The sequence below is a fragment of the Lygodium microphyllum genome, chromosome 13, assembly GCF_053477565.2.
Source record: "Lygodium microphyllum isolate KBCC chromosome 13, Lygodium_microphyllum_v1.1.10, whole genome shotgun sequence".
NCBI classification, from domain to species: Eukaryota; Viridiplantae; Streptophyta; class Polypodiopsida; order Schizaeales; family Lygodiaceae; genus Lygodium; species Lygodium microphyllum.
Genome location: NC_141147.1, coordinates 13,053,214 through 13,072,072, shown reverse-complemented (window position 1 = coordinate 13,072,072; position 18,859 = coordinate 13,053,214).

Here is an 18,859-nt window from a genome sequence, read left to right as displayed (position 1 = left end):
ATCTGTCTCACGCTTCACAACTTTTGTATGTGAATATTATACATATGTTCCAAAGGATAAGAGGAACAAGGTAAAACCAAAAAGTACTAAATGTATCCTTTTGGGCTGTAGAGATGAACAAAATGTTCAAAATTGTATCACCAAGAGGCAAAGAAGATCATATCAAGCCATGATCTTATGCTCAAGGAGCTACCTTGTACAATGGAGGAAAAAAAGGCAAGTTTTTTCACTTTATCATCATCAAGTGAAGAAGTAGTCCACTATGGATCTATCTTAAGAGCTAACCCTATCCTCAAGGAGGAGGAAGCATCATCGTTGGGTGGATGATGAAGTGAAAGTTCACCAATCTATATTCATGCCCCTGGAAAAGCCATTGCCATGATGGGTGAAGAAGCTCTGTGATTGCAATAATCCCATGTCTACAACTATTGGAAAAACATAGATGGACCAAGGAGGTCTCAAAGAATAGAGGAGCAAAGAAAGGTTTCTGCTCATATAGTCAATATGGCCTTGATGGTTGAGATTATGAGAGCAGTAAAGGAGCCAATAGACTTAGAAGAAGTACTGATTGATTTAGCATGGAGAGCAACTATGCAAGTTGAGTATGATAGCATAATGAAGAATGACATTTGGGAGCTAACGGATCAGCTAGAAAAGGGAAAGGTTATTTAGTGCCAAATGGGTTTTTAAGGTAAAATATAAGGACGATGGTGGCTATAAAAAGTACAAATCTAGACTACTTGCATAGGACTTTTCATAGGTTGAAGGGTTTGATTTTCAAGAATCATTTGCTCCAGCTGCCAAATTGACCAGTCTTCTCATAATACTTATAGTGGTCACTCACTAGAAGTGGCCACTTTACCAAATGGATGTTAAATCACCATTCTTGAATGGTGATCTTAAGGAGGAGGTATACATGGCTCAACCACTAGGTTTGAGGTCCCCTATATTGAGAATGAAGGTTTTAAGCTAAAAAAAGGCATTGTATGGGTTAAAACAAGCCCATAGAGCATGGTTCCAGTGGATAGACAAGTTCTTTTTAACCTTGAACTTCAATAGATGTGCTTTAGATACCAATTTCTATATTTACAGGGATGACAAAAAGCCTATAGTGATTGTCCTATATGTGGATAACCTTCTTATTCAGGTGACTATGAAGATAGGATCCATTAGTTTGAGTTCAAAATGATAGACTTGCGCTTACTGCACTATTGTTTAGGGATTGAAGTCTAGAAAAATATTAATCTATTAGAAGAAGTATGCATGGGAGATCTTGGAAGCATTTAGAATGACCAAGTGTAAGGAGATAGCTACACCTATGGGATCAATGAGAAGTTATCCATTGAGGATACATCAATACTAGCAAACATTGGGAGGTATAAGAGATTGGTTGATAGTCTCATCTACTTGTGCAACACTAGGCAAGATATTAGTTTTTCTCTTGGTGTTTTGAGTAAGCTCTCAACAAAACCATGAGAAAGTCATTGCAAATTTGAGTTGTAGAGGCTCAAATACTTGAAGGGAACTCTTGACTATGGCATTATCTTATGGAAAACTATGACTCAGATTGGTGGGTGGGTTGTGTTAGATATGCTCAATGCCCCACCCTCATAAGGTGCCACAAATGATCCATGTTGCTAAAAGTTATAAGGTTTCTATTATGAGAAGAAGTCATGCATGAGCTTGGCTATGACTTGTATGTCAAATGATGTCTATGTGATTGGATGGCAAATAAGTTACATTTGTGAATCTAGCCTTTGGATTAGATAGAAAAGTTAAGTTGATAGAAACTCTAGGGATACTACATTGAGTTGTAGGGTGTGGGGGTCATCACGAACCCTTATTTTAGGATTGAAGGGCCACAAAAGTGTCTCCTAAAAATATTCCTTGGCTAGCTAGGGAAGCTTTATAATATGGTAAGACAAGTCTATTAGTTTATCTTCTTGGGATATAAAAGGATGACCTTTCCAAAGATATCATCAATCTATCTTTCACCCAATTATAGTTATTCTAGCTAGGCTTAAGCTCTTTTCTAGATCTTGTTTGTTTGAATTAAAGGAATTTCTATTCTTCTTATATTTGCAATGTATTCTCTACTCCTTACTTTGATTTTCTTCATTGCATTGTGTACCAATCACCTTGTCTACAACCTAAAGATCTAAACTCCTCACCTTGCTTGCCATCTAAAGGCTATTTTCATTTGCTTGCCTTATAATTGACTCTTAACCATTAATAAATTTTCTCTTTGCCCAAATTAGTCACACCATGGTCTTGACAATACCTTGCTAACACCTCGACTAAGTAGAGTTTCCATACATTGACTAAGTGGGGATACCCTAAATGTGATCCTTGAATATGTCAATTGGTTTTGTACCTTGAGTGTATGAAACCCCCAACACCTTGATCCAACTTGATATATTTTTCGATGAGCCTTAATTGTCAATACCTTGAGGGCTTTATTGAAAATTGGAGTGGAGCTCAATCTACCAACCAAAATGGGTGCAACTTTCAAGTATAATGATAGCAAATGAACACCACATAGCTTCAATATTGAGAGAAGAAGTTAGAAGAAGAAGAAGAAGAACTTCTTCCAATGGTCCCTCACACATACTCTCTCACGCTCTTTCACACACTACCTCTCACTCAACTCCTTGCCCTTTGAGTTGTGGAAGCAAGAGGGGAAGAAGAGATGAAGGTGAGATTCACCCTCAACTAGAACCTCCCTCAAACTTAAACTCTCCTCTCCTCCTTACTCTCAAGCAATGGTGCAACAAAATGATAGATAAGGAGATATGAGATTATAGACTCAATACATGACAATGAGTTGGGGAGAGAGTAAAGAAGCTGAGAGCACATATACGCATACAATGGAGACTTAAGCACACATAGAAGTAGGGCTAAAATCTTTTGTTATTCTTTCTTCATCTTCTTCCATGCAAAAGACCTAGTCTACAACATGATAAAAGACCAATACGAAAGTACTAAATCAAATATATATGCAATTATTAAGTGTGAGCCCCACTAAAGATAAAGCTTTCTTCATCTTCTTCCCTCAAGCCTAGCATGAGCTCATACACTCCAAGAATAGTCCTAAAATGATAGAGCTTCTTAGCTCCCAAGGCCTCAGTGAAAATATCTATAGCTTGATCTTTTATACTAACCTAAACCTAGTTAATGTCACCTACCAAAATCTACTCTTGAATGAAATGATAATGGATCTCTATGTGCTTGATCTACGCATGACATACGACATTCCTAGCTGATTGAATGATACTAAGGTTATGAGATTATCACAATAGTTGATAATATTCTCATCCACTTGGAACTTCCAATCACCAAGTAGCTTACGTAGCCTAGCCAAGCTACCTCACATTCTATAATGAGACTTGTTGTTTGAAATACTATTAGCCTAATCTACATCCATATAACTATGCACATTGTAAGGTGCCCGCCCATCGGCTGTCTAGGCATGCTTTTAGCGGTCTATCGAGAAATGAATCTAAGCATCATTGCCTGGCACTCCCATGGAATGTTTCGAGTTTTGTCGCCTAGGGTTTCCCGAATCTGCCTCGCAACGGAACGTTCATAGCCAAACCCGCTAGGATCGACATGAAATTTGGGCTCCTAGTGGCCAAGGTCTCCTAATAGCATTCTAGCATCGAATCCTGGGTATCTTACTTTATGAAGAGATACCCAAGCCAAAGTAGACCCATGTCGCTCTTGGTTCAAAGAGAATGGGAAACGAGAGGGATGCACTGCTCAACCTCTCTGCTCGTAGGGCATAGTCCCATTCCAATCCCCTAAAATGACATGAATCAAGGTTTTAATCTAACAATTCCTAAGGGTCGTCGGATGTCAGTAAAACCTTGTGAGAAGCCTCCCAGTTCTCTGGGACCACCTTGCCGTAGGATAGACCCATTGGGGGTTTTCCCACCCGCTTCCCTTGATAGCTTTAGTTTTCTAATTAGGTCCTATCACATTTACGTGCGACATTTAAAATCAGCTTAATTAATTAAGCCTTTTAGAAACATGGTTTATTCACGTAACTTACAGCACATACACGAAAACAGAGCAAGCAATCCTTTGGCAAACAAGTTCAAACAAGTTCCTTAACTTATCTTCAAGTTAATCTTTGTCTCCCGCCCATACAAGAGAAATTATGTATCCCTTTTGTCCAACAAAAGTAATTGGTCCAATCACATGGCACCACAAATTCTATATCTTTTCGACCCAGTGGAAGATACACAGAATTCCACGAGGGCATTCTACCCACCAAGATTCCACCCTTGTAACTAGTATTTAGGGTTCCAAGATCCCATCTTGGGTCACAAAGGGGCTCGGGAACAATGCAGGATTTACAGCCACAGCCCCCTCTGGCACCCACATTTCCTACTGCCCAAGGCTATCCCTACTGACAGACCTTTCGCCTACAGAGCTGATCCAAGCCTCTCATAGCGATAATCATGACCCCCTTGGAGTGGGGTCTCGCCGCTAGCTTGAGGGTAGCCTAGTGCGATCCTTCCTTAATTAAATCCTTTAAGAATCAAGCACAAACAAGGCATTCAACCCTAATATCATTTTCCAAGAAAACATTCCTTTATTCCCATGGCAACTTGTCATCATAGACCCTTGCCATGCATTTACCATAAATCACAAGCACTTGGAATAATCATCCAAACCAACAACCCATTGAATGTAAAAGCATTTTGGATGTTGTTCGATCAACCAACAAAAAAAACCAATTGTATTCTTTCCAAACAATGCAAGAATAGACGAAATAATATTTCCATTGCATATTTGCTCTTCCCCTTGGGATCTAAGAGCGATACTATGCAAAAGGTTTCTTAACACTTCCTTTCTTCGGCCAAGGCATATGTTAAGGGTTCAAACACTATTCATGACGTAAGTTATATAGGTCACTTACATTGATGGATAACCCAACCATGAATTGGATTATAGTTATCCAACAGATCTCAAAACATCTTAGTTTTAATCTTTATAATTAATTTCTTGTACTAGCTCTTAGTCAAGTCATGAGGCAAACAAGAAATTATTCTCATATATCAAAACATGTTATAGGCATAACATGTAAATACTTGATAAGATAAGTGCGAGATGATCTCAAGTAATTAGACTCCAACATGCCTTGCCTTGAGCTAAAATCTAGTTCTTCTTAATATTTGGGCTCTTAAGCTAAGTATTTTTGAAGTATCTAAACTTTAAACTAGTACTCTCTATTTATGATTCTTAATGTCATATTCTTTTAGCAATTATGCTATTTATAACCCTTGACTATGCTTTAGCCTAGCACTTCTATGCACAAACTTTTAATATCGTTCTTTTGATGACTATGCCTTTCATAACCCTTGACTAATTCTTCCTTGTAATTGCTCTACCAGTAAATAAGACATATGCAACTAGGTGCAATTACTTCCCTTGATATATGAACTTCACAAATTCCATCTTTTGAGTGAAATTTATCATTTCTGTCTGATGGCCTATACTCGAGCATCATAGTATGAGGCCTAATGTAACTCATACAAGAATCAAAACAAGCATATATCAATTTGGAAATACATTACTTACGACTGGTACCGCAGTTGGATTGACAGTGATGCCTTCGCCTGAAGCTTCATTGTTGGTTATGGGATTGCCATTCACACGTGACATTCTTTGCTTGGGGGCCATCATCCGCAAGTAGACTTAAGAGATTAAGAAGGTGGAATAAATTCAAGATGGGAGAGCGTAAGAGAAGATGGTTAAGTCGAGGATTGAGATAGAGGGAATCGTGCAGCCTTTCGGGGTGACTCTTCTCTCTCTCTCTCTCTCTCTCTCTCTCTCTCTCTCTCTCTATCTCTTTCAAGAGCTCTCTCACAATCTCTTCGAGGGTATCCTTCTCTCTACCTCTCTCTCATAGCCTCTCGGGGTCTCCTTATGCTCCCTTGTGCCTCCCCATGCCTCATATTTATAGTGAATTGGAGAAGAGGGCTTGTGGTTGAGAAGTGGAGCTCTTTGTGGTGGGGGATCTTGGAAAGATCAGTGATCTAATGCTCAGATCATAAATCAGATGGTTCCATTGGCTTTGAAAGGGGGGTAAAACTCCAAGACACTTGCTTAGAAAGCTCTTAGTTCACTCTTTCTTCTTTTCTCTGTTTGAAGTGCTGTTTTTTGTTTGTGGATTGCGATCGCGACGTGCGCGATTTTGCAAGTCACTTTTTTTTATTTTTCTTTTTATAAAATCTCCAAAACTAACTAAAACATCACTTGTCTTTTCTTTTAAATGACATCCAGTTCTAGGAATCTCCATATCTTTTTTTTTGGATAATATCTAAAATAAACTACTTTTGCCCAAAATCGAATATTTTTGGACCATCCAAACTATACACATTAATACTAGTGATTAATATAACTCATAAGTCTCGTTCACGTTGTAACTTACGTGAAGGGTGGCTACGGTCCTTGTCAATCTGAGAAAAATATCGGATTTAGGACTCTCTATTTTTTAACATATATTTTAATTAAATAAAAATCATTAATGATTAATTTTAGTTAGTTTTCACCTTAGTTAGTCTTTAGTTAATAACCTTACTAACTTATTAATGACTAACTAATTTTCAAACTAACCAACTAACTTCTATTGTGTGGAAATATTACACACATCCAACATTACATTGCAGCATAGAACAAGGCATAATCTACTATGGATTTGACATAATGCAATGTATATGGAATTGCATCCAAATGTGGCTTATATGGAAGTTACATAATGCAATTCTCCACACCAAAGATGTGTAGTTTAGGTTGAGCATAGTAATTGTTAAATAGATAAGGCTACCCATAATCTTTTCATGCATAGGGACATCCTTAATTCAAGTCACCCTAATGTATTATGTATTAACATGCAGATGTTTAGAAATTGGCTCGTAATCATCCATACCATATTTTTAAAGCATATCCAAGGCATACCATTTGTTTTGATAGCCATATTCCCTCTAGAGTCTTGATTATCTCAATGATAAGAAAATATCATAGCTCTCCTAAATCCTTCATTTCAAACTTATCCTTGAGAAGACCCTTCACATTATCGATCTTTATCTCATTGTTGCCCATAATAATCAAGTCATCAACATATATAATGATGGCCACAATAGCTCCACCACTCTCATATATGTATAGTGAGTGAGCATCATCATCCTATGAAATCCAATGCAAACATGGTATTCTGCAATCCTATCATTCTATACCCTTGGTGTTTACTTCAACCCATATAAGGCCTTATGAAGCCTTCATACATAGTAATGATAATCTCATCCACATAACTAGGAGGCTACTCCATATAAACTTCTTCTTACAACTCCCTATGCAACAATGCATTTTTAAACATCCATATGATGCATGATCCAACCCTTTGATGCAATCATTGCTATGATAGTCCTCACAATCACCATTTTAGCTACCAGAGCAAAAGTCTTCTCATAATCAATGCCTTGAGATTGTGCATAGTTTATGATAACTTGCCATGCCTTATAATGCTTAATGGATCCATTCAATTTAGGCTTCACCCTGTAAATCCATTTGCACCCAATAGATGTTTTGCCTAAATTGAATTGGTTTACAAGATGAAGCCATTTCTTTATCCATAGAATAATTCCCCTACTCATTACCCAATCAAAATCTCAAAATTAGTTTGTTTTATATCTTGTAAAACCTTTGCCAAGTATGCATAGTAATGAGCTACATAGCTATCACATGTAAATTACTCTATCATATTTTTCACTCTGATTGATCTATGTGGACTTGGTTCACTACTAGGTGCCTTAATATCATCTTGTGCCTTCCTCATACTAGGTGTCTTAAGAGCTGGAATCCCAAACTGTTCATCCAAGCTATGTTTAGAGCAATTTAAATCCACATTAAGATGAGAGAAACTTGATGATATTTGCATCATACTAGGTGAGTCTCTAGCCTTTTTCTTCCCTTTTCTTGACATCTACAATGTACTTATCAGTGGAGTGACCTATGATCACAATCTATGACTCCAAGGTCTATCAATAGACAACAAGACTAGGAGACTCTTATGGCTCACTCAATGTTTATGACTACTAATATGTTTTTTGAATGGCTGCAATCTCAATCATATCAACCCCAATTGTATGTTGCATATTACTGTGCCAGGTGCTCATTTCATCAAATATAACATCCCTTTTAACTCTCATGTATGTGTAACAAGGCTATGACATTTGTATCCCTTCTTCTAATTAATAGAATATTCTACAAATACACATTTTTTTCTTTGGGATCTAATTTATAGTAAAATTAATCAAGAATGTGTACATAAATAATACGTTTAAAAAATTTTAGATGGGAATACTTGGTTTTCTACCTATATATTTATCCTTAAGTGTCAGACCATGTACAATGACCATGAGGGAACAAAAATCTGCATGTAAGGTAGATTTAACAAATTTGAGAGCTCTTAATTGTGTGTAATGTACTCTAAAACTATATGTAAAATATTTTAATGGAATATAGAAAACTTATGTAAGATGGTTTTGTGGAATGCAAAAATTATATGTAAACTATGTTTAATGTAGTTTTGACAAATTTGAGAAGATCTACCAGCTCTGATACAACAAAAAACCCGTTGTTGAGAGTGTGGCTATATTTAATGCCACTTTTTACTCTCCTCTCCTCCTCCTCCTCCTCCTCCTCCTCCTCCTCCTCCTCCTCCTCCTCCTCCTCCTCCTCCTCCTCCTCCTCCTCCTCCTCCTCCTCTCTCTCTCTCTCTCTCTCTCTCTCTCTCTCTCTCTCTCTCTCTCTCTCTCTCTCTCTCTCTCTCTCTCTCTCTCTCTCTCTCTCTCTAGGATAGCATATGACTATGTAAGCTTCTTCTATGAGTGAATCTCAAGCTACCCTTTGGTAGATGGATGTTGCATTAAGTGGGGAACAACTCTTCTTCATTTTTAGCATGAGATAATGGTTGTAACTCTAGATATTCAACTCCCGACGTAGGTATCTAGGTGTAGTCATGAATTTTTATAGTCAGATGGCCAACCAATCCTGTGGTTATATAAATAGATCTATAGATAAGATCTGGAAAATCCCAATGATCAAGTTGTACTTCTAAAAAATCTAACATTTCATTTTTACTTCTCCAAATTTAATGGCTAAATTTATAGATATCAACTCTACAAAATTGCTTCATGAAAAAATGGTAAAACTAGAATTTTCTCCTTGATTGAAGGAGACTTTTCCATTGTTCATTGCCCATGTGTTGATACTACCAAAAAGTGCATCCATAGGTCAATTTTATGAACTTAGACACATGCTTTTACATCATGCTACCATTGTAATACCATCCTTGATCTTTGCTAATTCAAAAGCATTGTTCACACCTTAGTAAAGTGTTAGTGTGAGCTTGTATACTTTAACAAATACCTTTCCTCAAGTTGAACAACATCTTTGAATACAATCTAAAAATTTTCTCCTTGATTGAAGGAGACTTTTCCATTGTTCATGCCCATGTGTTGATGCTACCAAAAAGTGCATCCATAGGTCAATTGTATGAGCTTAGGCACATGACTTTACATCATGCTACCATTATAACATCATCCTTGATCTTTGCTAATTCAAAAGCATTGTTCACACCTTAGTAAAGTGTTAGTGTGAGCTTGTATACTTTAACAAATACCTTCCCTCAAGTTTAACAACATCTCTAAATACAATCTAAAAATGTAGAATGAAGAAGGAAATCTAAGGAGTTAAGTAATGATTGGAAGACTTTAAAGCCTTCCATGTTGATGAGCCTTCCCTTCTCATCAAACTTCTCCCCTTAAAGAGGAAGTTTGTCATGCCAAGTATTGCTCTATGTTTGTAGAAGAGCTTTTTTCCTAAAGCTTTAATAAAGATGTCGGGCACATTCTCCTTGGTATTCCAATAATGCAACACTATATTACCATTATGCACTTTTCCCTTGATAAAGTGCTATTTAAAATCAATATGCTTGATCTTTTGATGCATGATTGGATTCTTTGCTAAAGATTCAATTAAGATGTCACAAAGGATAGGAATGGGATTAGAGGATCCATAGAACCCAAGTCCTTGCAACCATCTCTTCAACCATATAGCTTCACAAGTTGCTATAGTTAACACTTGTATTTAGCCTTTGTAGATGAGAGATTGACAACATTTTACTTCTTGGAGCACCAAGAGATTGCCTCCATTTCCAAGGAAGAAATCATTGCCACTAATTTTGTTTTTTGTAAACCAATCCTACTACATAATTAGAGTCATTGAATCCAATTAGATTCATCTTATCATCTATATATAAAATACCCTAATGTTGAGCACCTTTCAAGTATTTGAGAACTAATTTTCACCATGTGTTTCATTGAGGCAAAATATGGGGAAAACCTCATGTGAAATGATGTGTCAAAGATTCCCATTAATACAAATACCTAATGTCAAGGCCATGAAAAAAGCCTTTATCAAGGGGATGAGAGACGAAAGATCTATAAGGCAATGCAAAAAAACTTATTGTGTATAGATCTAGCATTAATGGTATTCTTGATGAAGCCATAAGCATTGATGATCTACATAAGGAGAGAAATAGGGACAAGCACTGAGAAGCAAGACATCTTGGCTACCTCCAAGCAATAGCAATAGGAACTTATAAAGCTCAAGAATGCCCTAAAGTAGCCCAAACCCTATTAGTAGGGTGTTTAGTACATATATTATGCTTATGTATGCCCTAAAGCAGCCAAAACCATATCAGCAAAATGTCCAATACATACATTATTGTAGGGATAACTTGCCATCTGAATGCAATAGACCTAATCTTGTGTGCACTAACTATGGCTATTTTGGACACACTACCACATTTTATAGAGCATCCAAATGATGCTCTTGTATCTTCTCTCAATTCCAATTTTGGCCATCATTAAAATAAGGGATCTTTTTGTGGAAGTCCATAGCACTTGGCTCTTCCAACTCCACTTGACCAAAGACCATTACCAAAGACCAATTGCACCTAGGGTGAACTTCAATGCGTCTGGGATTCCTAGACCATTAAGTAACTCATCCCCTAATGAGTGATGCCCCAATATATAGGAGAACCATTGGAAGATGACGAATTCTCCAATTCTTCTATCTCTTATGATGAAGTGGGTAAGACATCCTCATGAACCATAGATCCGTTCTAGTGATGATATTAACATATGATGTTGAGGGCAAGAAACCCAAAGTGATTATTGAATGTTGGCAATGGATTCAATTAAGGCACATATCATTGAAGTATCCTAAAAGACATGAACCAATATGACAGAATACACTGGATCAAATGTGCAATGAGTGGGGAATCACTCATTCATGTATCAAGATTACCCAAGGTGAAAAGCTCATGAAAATCAAGTACAAGAAAGATACTCATTCAGTTAGTACCTTTGAGCTTATTTGGAGTGGAGATGATCCATGATGAGGACACAATCCTAATCCTAGTTAATGTTGACACTATCCCAATCCTAGTCAATGTCATAACTAGGGCATAAAGAAGGAAATAAGGCATCAATTTTCCTAGTCCTTCAATAGCTATCAAATTAGGAATTATAAAGAAAATGTCAAAGAAAATAAAGAAGTGTATTGCCATAAAAAATTTTGTTTAAAAAGTAGTAGTGCTATCATGCTACCTTAATGAGCAATTGTTTCTAGTGCTAAGAGGGTTACTACAATACCAAAAATTTAAAATGTATTTGCTACCAAGGAGATGAGTACCTAACTCTAGGACATGGTCTCAAAGTGATCAATAAGGCCAAGGATTTGGTCAAGGATACTCAACATGAGCTTTAAGATTGAGAATGAGTGTGGTAGGCATGACTTGCATTGCACAAATGTTAATCCCCACACATGCAAACATTAGGGGACCTACCTTAGCTCAACTTGATGGAGGAAACTTTGGTAAGGCCTTGTCAAGGGCAAAGCTGTGAAGCCATGCTAACCCTCACAAGAGAAAGACAATCAAAGATAAGCTGAAAACTCAATGAATGTGCAAAAGAGAACTGAAGAGGACTAATCAAGGGTGCAAAAGAAGACTAATGAGGACTAATCAAGGGTGCTAGAAATTTCTTTTTGAAAGTGTGTTACCTTTCAAAGAGCTCAATGTATTACTTTAGGCATAATTCATCCATAAGGTCCACAAATAATATTTGCAACCCATTATTTGCAAGCGAAAGATTTTTTTATGTTAAAAAATTTAGTCGAGATTTAGCTCATTCCCATGTGAATTGTATAGTATTCTTAGAGTTACACTAGAAAACTTGTAATGGATGAGGAGTGTTGTGGGTAATCTTTATCTACTTCTATATTGATGGGGTCTAAAAGAAGTAATGTGAACAATAGAATAAGACAAGTAATTTTCCAATGGTAAAGGGGAGAGTACACAATCAAAAATTGCAAACCCTAACCCAAATGCATACATGAGTTGGGCATCCACTATACCCATTGTGATGTGGGAAGTTTCTAGTCATGCTATGTTAGGTAATTGACATGGCACATTCATTATATCACCCTTTATCTTTAGTGGATTGACACTTATGACTGCATAATATACTACTTGTACATCGATATTTTATCATGTTATAGACTAAGTTTTTTTGTGTGAAAGAAGAAAATGAAGAAGATCTCATCCCTACTTCTTTGTGTGCTCTTGCTTCCATTGTATGTGTGTGTGCTCTTGCTTGCTTCATCTCTGTCCTCTCTTATTTATTTACATAGTACCAAAGCCATCCCATAGTTATACATAGCTCTATTGAAGGCCAAGTGAAGGCGACAAAATGTGAGATTAAGAAAGCAAGTAGTGGGTAAGAAGCTCTTCCATCATGTTTAGTTTGCCTTGGATTATAGTGCTGAAAGGGGTTTACTTGAGACTAGCAAGGTTGCAATCTATGATTGAAGTAAAACTTGATGAGCACCAAAAGCATTGTATATACTAAAGATTAGTCTTGTAGGCTTTTTCGACCATGATTTCTACAATCTAAGGTCATTTCCCCCTCTTTTTTGGCACTACAACTTGATAGATAATAGTTAAATCATATTAGCCATTTTTATAGATGAAGAGGTTACAAATTCTAAATTTGTAATATTTTAGGTGTTTTTTGGGTTGTGGACACAAATAGCATACATATAGATTGTAGATTGTAGTTATTATCATGCAATTAGTGGACATGCTTGGTTATAGTGCACTTGGTATTGGCTTGGTTGAAGATTTTAATTTTTGTAAGATTTCTTGTGTTACTAGAATGTTTGACAATTTCAACGAGATTGTTAGTGAGAAGCTTGATAAGCAAAACTATGCTATATGAAAGTTCATGATGATGAATTTTGTGAAAGACAAATGTGTTTAAAACTACATAGAGGGCAACTATGTAGTCAAACCCAAAGTTCCTTTGCAAAATACTACTATAAAAAAAATAAAGGCTAAGAAGGATTGGGACTAGACACATCATAAAGTGAGGTATTGGCTATTTGCAACAAGTACATGGATTACATGTGTGGGAGCTTTCGCTCAACCGCCAAGACCCACACGGACCGCTTATTGTTTCAAGCATTCCAAGCGAGCTCTAATGGCTATCTCTCACCTAGCCGACGCGCCGTCAATCCTACAAGTGTAATGAGCTTACCTTGATGCCGAAATGAGTTGCCTCCTTTCTCACACACATCGGTAGCTCCACGATCCTAGATGCTAGCTCAAGCATCCTCAAGCCTCCTCCATCTCCAAGCTCCATCCACCATAGCCGCACGCACGAGAAAAGAGAAGAGAAGAGAAGAGAAGAAGAGAAGAGGAGATGGTGAAGAGCTTCACCCTCTTGATCCCCCACTCCCACACACTCACTCCCTCACACTCTCACACTCCCTCTCTCAAGAGCACACACAAGCAAGGAGAAGAGAAGAAGAAGATAACTCTTGTAGCCACACATCAAAGAATGAGCTCTCATTCACCTTTTGGATTTTATATACAAAACCCTAAATTCCCATGGGTACCCATCCCTTTTTTTAATGTGATCGGCCATTGTGGCAAGGTACTTTCTCTATTTCCCTCTTCTAGCCTTATGCCTCTAGCCTACACCCATCTAATATTTTATATTTGGCACAGGAGGGAGCTTGGCACTCTTTTACAAGAGTTTTTAGAGCTTTTTGAGGCACCTTTAATTTAAAATTGCACTTTTTGTCCCAGCTTAGCTTTAGAGGCCGCATGCATGTCTTTGCTCTTTTTCCATCTTTTATCCACTTTGTCTTTCCTTTTTTTGCCATCTTTCTTTGCCATCTCGACTTGGGTTAACATTACCCCCCTCCGAGACGAGTGCCAATCCCATGGCACTTTTGGCTGCTGTTGGGAAATGGTAGGCAGTTGGCAAATTATTCGGGTAAGGGTAGGGCCACATGTAGACTTGGGTGCTTGTGGAGGCTTGGTAATAATGTCCATCGGGGAAGCCAATTGGATGCCAAGTGGATGATGGGGCCTCTGAAGTTGGTGGTTTGTCACCTTTTGTAATGCCTGAAAGGAGGTGTGGTGCGCTACCTAAGGAGAGTGTCTACCTTATTGTGTGGTGCATCATGCTTGTGCTAGTGGAATGGGGAGGTGGATCTAACCAAAGGCAAAAGCCTGGGTGATGTCCCACACTTGAGGACCCCATTCTCGTGCAAAGGGAGGTGCGGTGCAAGTAGCTTAGGGTGAAAGGTCTAACCATAGGCGAGTATTACCTCTCGAAGCCACCGAGCACGCCTAACTTGAGGACCCCTAGGTGCAGTGAGCGTGTTTTATGTGGTGCTAAGTGCTTCTTAAAGTGGGTCATTTTTTCCATGTCCTTGAGTGATGTTCCTCTTGCTTTTCCTTTCGTGCTTCTCTTTTTCTTCTTTTGCTTCTTCTTCTTCTTCTTCTCCTTTTTTTTTTTGGATAAGTATTACACTAGTAGGATGACAGCCAATGCCTAATTCTCATTGGCTGAATTAGGTGGAGAAGGGGGTTGGATGGATTTGCTCAAAAATTGCCAGCTTTGCATGTATCCTTTAAGATTCATGTGAACGTGGAGTGAAGTGGTGGAGAGGAAGGGATGATTACATCTGGTGAACTGGTTGTCGTTCATGTCTTCTAGGAGAGCTAGGCAAAAAGAAGGGAGGAGGCTAGCGCTCATCATCAGGCGCGCCATGGCACAGTTGTCGATGGCATTAGGATCAAAGAGGAGGGGAGGTAGGCGATAGAGTTGGGTCCTACTTAAGTAATAATTTAAGAAGCCTAAGATAATTACATGTAGTTATGAAAGCTGGATCAGGGCAAGAGGAGAAGTCGATGAGGAAGCGAGTCATGGAGTCATCCAAGCTTTCCGAGTTGAAGATGAGGGCGTGTTTAAAAGAGACAACATTAGAGTTGTAGATAATGGGAAAGTCATATCGCCTGTGGAGGGGGGCAACAAAATCCACTCCTACCCTACGAGGGAAAGCTATAAACGTGGGGTTGTTCCTCTTGTAGGGCAAGGTGTTGCAAAAAGCCATCTAGGCGAGCATGGTGATGTTGCACACCCGCCTCCTCCATAGGGGCTAGCAATTATAACCTTGCACGAAATGCGCCACTTCGAACACCTTATTTTGCCAAAACTCGGCTTCTTCAGTTCCCCAAAGAGTGGGGTTCTTCTCTCTTTCTTCCTGCCACTTTTGTCCTAGTTGGCTACCAATCCCAATCACCTCCTCCATCACCTTGAGTGGTGAGACCCTCCGCAGGCTGTTGGGCATCAGGAAGCTGAAAGTGAATGGCTCTTTTTCTCTTTCATGTGGCTCCCAAACTACCAGTTCTGCGTGGAATCCTACAAGAATGTCCTCAGGGCATGGTGGGAGGGGCATAGATGGTTGCACGAAGCCCTAAGCTACTTTCTGGTTTCTTCTACTAAATTTTTCCTTCTTTCCCTGAGCAACGGCTTGTCTTTCCGCAGATGTGTCAACCAGTTGTTGCTCTTGGGAATGCGGTGAGGGGGGTTGTGAGATCACCTCTTCTCTAAGCCTTCCCATATCAAATTGAAGTTTAGCTTCATCCCTTGCCAGTATCCTTGTTGTGTTCCCTCTTTAAACCCTATCGCATCAATTTCCTGGGGGGTTAGGCCGGCCAGTAACATGTTCTTTCGTTGATTATCCAGGCTCAACTTAACCTCCGCAGGTTGGGGTGGCATGTGCAACCCTACGCGTGTAAAGCTCTACGTGCGATATTGAGTTTCTTCATAACCACCTCCCATGACTCTTCTTTGTCAGGGTGGATGGTGTCCATCAGTGTATCTAGGAAGGCCTTTGGCTGGGTATTAAAGGCTACCTAGGTGGCTTCTGCTTTGCTCTCTGCAAGGATCTTCTCTTTCTCTACTAGAGCCAGGGACCACGCCAGTGTCTTCACCCTTTTTTTATTTTGCCCGGCCCATTCCTCAACTCTCTTCTTCATCTCTTCCATGCTTTCACCCTGCCTTTGGACCAGGGACACAAGTTTCTGCTCTTGGTCCTTTAGCTCTTTGCTCATGGTTTCCTATTCTTTCTTTCCTTGGTCCCTGGCGGTAAACTCGGTCATAAGCTTTTCGATCTGATCAATTTTTGCAATCAACTCTTGCAGTTGCACGATCAGGATCTTTTATTCTCTTTGCATCTTCACGAGTTCCTGTGTTTCACTCTCCAACTGCCTGCCTCTAGCCATCTTCCCTGTCATCCCTAGCCTTTAGCTCCTGTTTGAGATTAAAGATCTCCCTTTGCTGCATGGCTATTACTCGGGTCTTTTCGAGTTGAAATGCAGCCATCGACTTCTTTTCTGCCACCAACTCAGCCATAGCTATCTTCCTTTCCTCCTTAGCCTTCTCCGATTGTGAGAGCAGCTTGGTGACATACTCGTCGTAATTAGTTGGTGGCGTCATTGTTGTGTGGATGCGAGTGGTCGAGGCTGCCACTTTCTAGAGCTTTGAATCTTGCCTTGACTCGGCGTTCGTGGTTGGCCTTTTCTGCCCTGTGGCTATGGTCTCGGTGCTCTTCCCTTGGGCCAGTTCTTTGTTAATAAAGTACTACATCCACGTCACGAAGTTTGAGACATTTGCGTTGGTGGGGATGCTTGGGGTGAGGGTTGTTGCTTCAGTGGGAGGCACTAGCAGGGTCAGAATAGGGTGAATGGGAGCCTTGCCTTTGCCCTCAGTGATGGTTGGTGGTACAATTTCTCGCACCTGTGTGCTGGAACCGGGCCCCTCCTCTCTGGGCAGGCTCATAGCCCCTAGGTCATCTGCCCTATTTTGTTGTTCGATTGACTGGCGTGTGGCTTCGACCAAGTCTTCCTCCTCCTTCTGTCTTAGCTCCTCCTCTTCTTTAGTAGCTCTTTTCTTCCTTTCATTCTCTGTTTTCCTAGACTCTTCTTCTAATTATCTACTTCCTGTTTTTTCTTCTTCTCCCTTTCTTCGGCCTCCTTAAGGGATTCCCTCTTTGCCCTCTCTAGATCCTCTTTCTTTTTTTTTTCGGCCTTCATCCTGCTTCTTCTTTTATGTCATCCTTTTAATAGGTTTCTTTTCTATCTTCTTGCTCCTCTGTTCCTTCTGTTCTTCTCCTTCTTCTTCACTCTCCGTTCTGTCACACTGGATAACTCTTTGTCCTGGTGAGGGGGCGATCTCTTGGGTGTTTTTCCTTCTCCTTCCTCTGCATCCTGAGCTTGTTTTACTGCCTCCTGAATGAGGGCAGTCAAAATGCTTTCGTAGCCCATGACTGAGGCTTTGGATGAGGCCTTTTTTCTTTCTGTGGTCTTGGACATTGGGGAATCCCCACCTGCTAGTTTACTGCCCAAAGCTAGTGCTTTTGCCGCTTGGTCAATGGTCTTACGTACATAGCCATTCCAGTCGACTTCGTCCAAGGTACGAGCTGCCACATTCTCCATCACAGGCATTCTAATTCGATGCATCAAGGAGTTGTAGCGCTTGCTAGAGAAGAGCGCATGCACTAGTTTTGCTTGTAGATGGGCTTTCGTGTCAGGAATGTCCTAGATGTGCTGATGCCGTCATTGGTCAACATTGCTTCCTTTTTCATCTTAAGCATGTCATAAACATCTCTCTTATGCTTTTTCTCTACCTTTGGCTCCAACCCCGATGCCTTCTCCACCAAGGCTCGGTTTAAGTGTACCTGCACTTGCTTGGGCTTGTCTCCCCTTCCCACCATCATGATGCCGCACTCTTGATCTGGGTTGTACGTCCTAAGGAACTCCACGCACTTCGTGTGGTCAGGCTCATGTGCAAACTTCTCAAGGTACTTTGTGAGGTTGCACTGCTCAACAACTCTCTTGGCTATTTCCTCCTTGGCCATCACACCCTCTATGTTATGGAAGGTTCAAAATTTGAGTTGGTTGTAGGCGTGGTTTTCTAGGGTGATGCAATATTGTGTCCTTTCCTCCTCTGTGAACGGGAGTCAGTGGGCATGGTCTTGCTGCGACATCTTTTGTTCCTGTGTAGGAGCCAAGTATAGAAATTGGGATTGTACTCTAACTGAGCTTTGCGGTCTAGAGCAAAGGGTCGAATGCCGACTTGTGTGAGGTATGTGAGAACATCTGTTAGGAAGTCACTGGAATCGACACAACTAGCAATATGTAACTCTTCCTCAATCAATAGGCGATCGAGGTAGGGGTGTCTTTTGATGTGCGCTTCCATGGGTCGGCCATGAAGAGTGGTTAACACTCTATACGAGGTTGGCACGACGTAAGTGGGGTCGTACTCCTCAGTTTTGATTGCGCGGCACTACTCAACGTTGGTCATTATTTGGTATCCTTCAACTTCCCATTGCAATCGAAGAGTGTACCAATGCCTTAAGAATGAGA